Consider the following 5524-nt stretch of genomic DNA (forward strand, 5'->3'; position numbering starts at 1 on the left):
TGAGGGCGCGGTTCTTTCTCAATTTCTCTCTTGCCCTCCCTCTCCGGCTCTCTCTAGCAAGTGCATGTGCCATATGGCAAATTTAAAAACAAATAATCAAAAACACCAAGTATCTTTCTTGAGCACCAGATGGATGCCATTTATTGAGCTGAATCCTCCCCCAAAAAAGTATGTTGAAATTGTACCCTCAGTGTGATGGTATTAGGAGGTAAGACCTTTGGGAAATGCTTAGTTCATGAATGTTGGGCCTTCATAAATGGGATTCATGCCATTACTCAGTCCAGAGAGCGCTTTCCTTGTTCCCACCATGTGAAGACATGACAAGAAACTAGCAGTCTGCAACCAGAAGGGGGTTCTCACCAGAACCCAACCTTGCTGACACACTGATCCTGGACTCCTAGACTCTAGAAATGTGAGAAATAAATTTCTGTTGTTTAGAAGCCACCCAATCTATGGCACTTTGCCATAACAGCCTGAACTATTAATAAGATAGATGGTAAAGACTGGGCAGGTGTAGGGTGGGAGGGGGTAGGCTTAGGATGGAGTAGGAAGAAATCAAAATTTAAGCTTAGAATGGTTATAAGGAGTGAAGCTTACAATATGCCTAGAGAATAATTCAAGAGCATGCACTCACTGCAGACCAGATGTTGTACTCCGCTGTTTAAACTCTTCTGTGGCTCCTTCTTCCCTGAAGCTCTGTATTTTTTTTCCTTTCTTTTTTCTTTTCTCTTCCTTTTTTCTTTTTTCCCCCTCTCTCTTCCTTTCTCTTTCTTTCTTTCTTTTAAAAATGTTATAGAGCACTTGTGCTCACCAGAGAGACAGAGAGAGAGGGGAAAAGTGAGGAAGCACTCCCTTCCCGGGGAGGAGAGATGGCCTTGCTATAATCCATTCTCTTTCATTCTCCTTTGAGGGATTTCGGACACACACACACTTTCACCTGGCATGCCTTTCACACCAATGGGTCCAGGATTCCAACTGCACAGTCGGCCATGAGGGATCCAGCTTCTTAACCACCATGCCATCAGCTGGCCCTTTGGCTTTTTAATCAGGCTGTGATTGTGAATCACATGTGAAGCCTCTGGATGTGGTGCCTCTTACTTATCTTAAGGGCTAGAGCCTCTTCCATAGAACATGACATTGGCCCTTGGTGAACTGGTTGCAAATTTCCCATTTGCAAAAGTTATGTACAATATACACAGTGTAAAAATTCAAGTAATATAGGCATAGGTAAAACAAAACAAGAAAGCAGTCGTGAACAGAGATCAGCAAAGTGGCTGCTAAACCAGGCAGCATCACTATTTCTGTGTGGGATAAGATCAGAAGTCTTGTAGAGTCAGGGGATACTACTCATTTGACCTGAGGGTATGCATCCATGTGGAAAGGATGTCTGACACTTTATATTGGAAGGGGTGGTGAGCTTCAAAAAAAAATCAGAGGATGTTGTATGATTTATTAAAAAGTGCCAAATTTCAGTGAGCTCAATCCAGATTATTGAGGACAGTAGAACAAAGGGGAACACAGTGAATAGGAGCATCATTGCATAATTCCAGCCTACTAGTCTGGGTACAGGTACATTTGGACCAGTGGGAAACAGTGTTTAAACTGGCCCTGAATTAACATGATACCAGTTTTCATATGCTGGTAGATGCAATGGTCAGGACCTATAAATCCACAGCGACCAGGAGCAGCTGATAATCGGATAGCCATGACTACAATAAGTAATGACAGAGACCCCTGGAGAGCCTTTAAAAGATGACCTAAGCCAAATGCTCATTTTTCTTTCTTTAGGTTTTTGCCACAGGGTGCATGAATGCACGAGAGAGAGAGAGAGAGAGAGAGAGAGAGAGAGAGAAAAACACAGGGACAGAGAAAGGGAAAGTGAGAAATCATCCCTCGGGAGGGGGGAAAGTCAGCCACACTACAATCCATTCTCTTCCAGTCTCCTCCTGGGATTTGGGGCACACATGCACATGTGCCCAGTGTGATTTTCAAACCACCAGGTCCAAGACTCAAACTGCAGTCAGTCATGTGGAGTTCCGCACCTTAACCACTGCATACCTGCTGACCCTATTAATATGTCTTTTTTGTGTTTCTGGAGAAGTTTTTGCTATAGTGTGCGTGCACTAGCCAGAAAGACAGAGACAGACAGACAGAAAGTGAGAAATTGCCCCCCAGGGGGTTGGCCACACCACACCCTTCTCCTCCATTCTCCTCTCGGGATCTTGGGCATGCATGCACACATGCCTGGCGAGAGTTAAAGCCGCTGGGTCCAGGACTCGAACTGCAATCGACTACATGGGAGTCCAGCGACAGACATGACACCAATTGCTGGTCCCCATATGTGGTTTTTAAACTATGTGCCCTAGTTGAACACTTCCCGCACTTTTATTTATTGTTTACTGTGAAAATTATGTCCTTTATTGATTTCCTTTTATAGTTTTGATTTGTTAAGAAGCACAGTTTTCTTTTATAGCAAAACTGTTAAGCTGCTCAAATCTCCTACTGAAGAGTGAGAATACCCTGAAAATTAGGGTTGTTTATTTTTAGAGCAGAAAGATTATAGGATATCCTTTAAAAAAACAACAACAACAAAAAAAAAAACCCCTGCACTCCATGGAACAGCCTCCAGCACCAAAGCAAAGCCAGTTACAGTCCATCATGAATATTTGCCTTACCACTTTCCTTGGACAGAGTTCACCAAGAAATTACAAGTTTTCTACCTTTCTCCTTTCTGGTGCTTTCAACTATCAACTTTGAAATAAGTTGGTATTTATTGCTACTTATTGTTTACTGTGACTATTATTATTTATTGTTTATTGTGACTTTCCATGTCATGTTAAGAGGCTGGAACTTCTTTTCTTTTTAGAGAGGTTTTTGCTATAGGACATGTGAGCTTGCCAGAAAGACAGAGAAAGAGAGACAGAAAGTGAGAAATCACCCCCCACACACATCAGGGAGGATGGCCATGCTGCAATCCCGTCTTCTCCATTCTCCTCTTGGGATCTTGGGCACGCATGCACATGTGCCTGGCATGAGTTTTAAACTGCCGTGTCCAGGACCCAAACAGTGGTCGACTACGTAGGAGTCCAGTGATGTAACCATTATGCTATCTGCTGGTCCCAAGGCTGGGACTTTTCTTCTACAGAGAATAAATCAAGTTCAGGAAACTAAAGAGAAAAACCCAGAGGCACAGAAGGTCTGTGGAGGTCCCTGTTGAAAGAGCAAGCTCTCGAGTATCCATTGAGTGCTTCTGATAGACAGACAGCTACAGGCCGGGGCTTGGCGAGCCCTAGATGTAAATGCTGGTTCCGCCACGGCAGGTACAGACACACGGCAGCATCTCTCTGGACCTGTGTCCTCAACTGCAATAGAGTTTTTTTGGGACCTGAATGAGATGGGGGAGGCCAGACACTTCCTTTTCATGGTACCCAACACAAAGTATGGGTTCGCCATTGGTGTTGCCTGTCCCCTGCATCCTACAACTGGTTTCGGTGTGGAACAGCTTCAGCGTTCTTATTCTATGGCCTTCTCCAAAGGAAGACCAGATTTCCTTTTCGGTGAGATGTCTCAATCTCCCTATTTTTTAAAGCATTATTTATATTCAGCTTTATTTATTTATTTTAATTTGACCAGACAGGGACAGAGCAAGTGGGGGGGGGATTTGATCAAGAAAGCAAGCCTCTAGTCCAAGACTCGAATCACAGTCGGCCAGCATCCCCAACCTCCATGTCATCTGCCTGCCCCTGAATCTCCCTATTTTAACCTACCCTCTTTGGAATCTTGACTTATCGATGTGTTTATTTACTTATTCGTTTATTAGGTTGTTGGAAAAGTCATGATATATTTTTCTATGTTTTTCTGATGACCCAATATGTTTTGCCAGAGGGCACGTGTGCTCACCAGACAGAGACAGAGGGGGAGGGGGAAGGGAATGGGAGGGGGTGAGGGAAAGGGAGAAATCGCCCCTTATAAGGTGTGCTCACACCGCAATTCCTTTTCCTCCATCTCTCCCTCCTTTCAGGATTTTAGGATGTATAAACACACACATTTTTGAAGCTGCAGGGTCTGGGATTCAAATCATGTGGTTGGACACATGAGACCCAGGTCCCTTAACCACCAGGCCACAGGCTGGATCAGAAGCTTATCTGGAGTTAGGACACAGCTGTGTCAGTTAGGGTGTGCTCTGACAGCACCAACAGCCTACACCAACCACAGTGATTTTAATTTGATTCAATGAAATATGCCAATTAGCACTTCCCTGGAAGAGAGGCTCAAACCAAGCAAGCTATGCTGAAGTGTGGAACGTTTTCAAAGTCGGAGACACAGGATCTAGACATTGGTCAGCAGCAGTACCTTCACTTCTGCTCATGAGTAATATTAATCTTGAAATATGCTTGGTGTTTTATTAGTTTATCTTTGGTATCCTGGAAGTATTTAATTGAATGCAGTGACACAGATATTTGTGGGGATCTTTCTCTGGGCCAGACCCTAGGCTAAATTCTGAGGATACAAAGCAGAACAAGACTCAGAGAACGAGTTTCAGATTGGGGACACAAAGTCCGTGGGGGAAGAGGATCGATTATTACATCATGTGATAAGTGCTAGAACAGACATGTGATGGGAGTTCCAGGGGAACCTGCAGACAGGGCTGCTGGAGTATATCCCTTTAGGTTGTACACTGCACAACTCCAGAGAACTATTTATGAAGACCAGGGTTTGGCAAACTTTTTTCTGTGACGGTCCAGACCAATAGTCGGCGTAATGGCTATGTCCTGGACTCCCATGTAGTCAACCATAGTTCGAGTCCAGGACCCGGTGGCTTAAACTTACACCAGGCACATGTACCTGCATGTCCAAGATCCACAAAGGAGAATGGAAGAGAAGGGATCGCAGCGTGGCCATCCCCCTTGGGGGGTGATTTCTCACTGTCTCTCTGTCTCTGTCTTTCTGGCAAGTGCACATGCCCTATAGCAAAAAACTCTAAAAAAAAAAAAGAAAGAAAGAAAGAATATTTTATGCTTCATGGACTGGCTCATCTCTGTTGCAATTACTCAAATCCGTTCTTTTTATTTTTATTTATTTATTTATTTTTGTCCTTTTTATTTTATTTTATTTATTTATTTATTTTTTCATTCTTTTTGTTTTTTCATCTTTTCTTTTTCTTTCTCATTTTGCTAAAGGCCACGTGTGCCCACTGGAGAGAGACACACAGAGAGAAAAGGAAAGTGAGAAAGCAAGCCCCCATGGAGATAACCGTGCTGCAATCTCTTCTCCTCCATCTCTACTTTTGGGATTTAGAGTACACACACACATACACACACACACACACACACACACACACACACACACACACATACAACCCTGACATATTTTTTTGCAAGCTGCTGGGTATAAACCTCAAACCGTGCAGTTAGCATGTGGGATCCAGTCACTTTAACTACCACGCCACTGACCTGCCTTTCCAGCCCCTTTTTTTTTTTTTTAAATGCCAGAGAGAACATGTATGTACATGAAAGAGAGAGAG

At 43.6% G+C, this 5524-nt stretch overlaps 1 long non-coding RNA gene and 1 pseudogene across 2 annotated transcripts in view; one reads left to right on the forward strand and one right to left on the reverse strand.

The window, feature by feature from the left end:
* LOC114008957 (uncharacterized) overlaps positions 1-5524 on the reverse strand; it is a 52005-nt gene that overhangs the window by 11620 nt on the left and 34861 nt on the right. The gene's annotated exons all lie outside the window — the stretch shown is intronic.
* Positions 1373-1756, forward strand: LOC102493685 (SOSS complex subunit B2-like; annotated as a pseudogene).

This window comes from Tupaia chinensis, unplaced genomic scaffold, assembly GCF_000334495.1.
Source record: "Tupaia chinensis unplaced genomic scaffold, TupChi_1.0 Scaffold000422_1, whole genome shotgun sequence".
Lineage (NCBI taxonomy): Eukaryota > Metazoa > Chordata > Mammalia > Scandentia > Tupaiidae > Tupaia > Tupaia belangeri.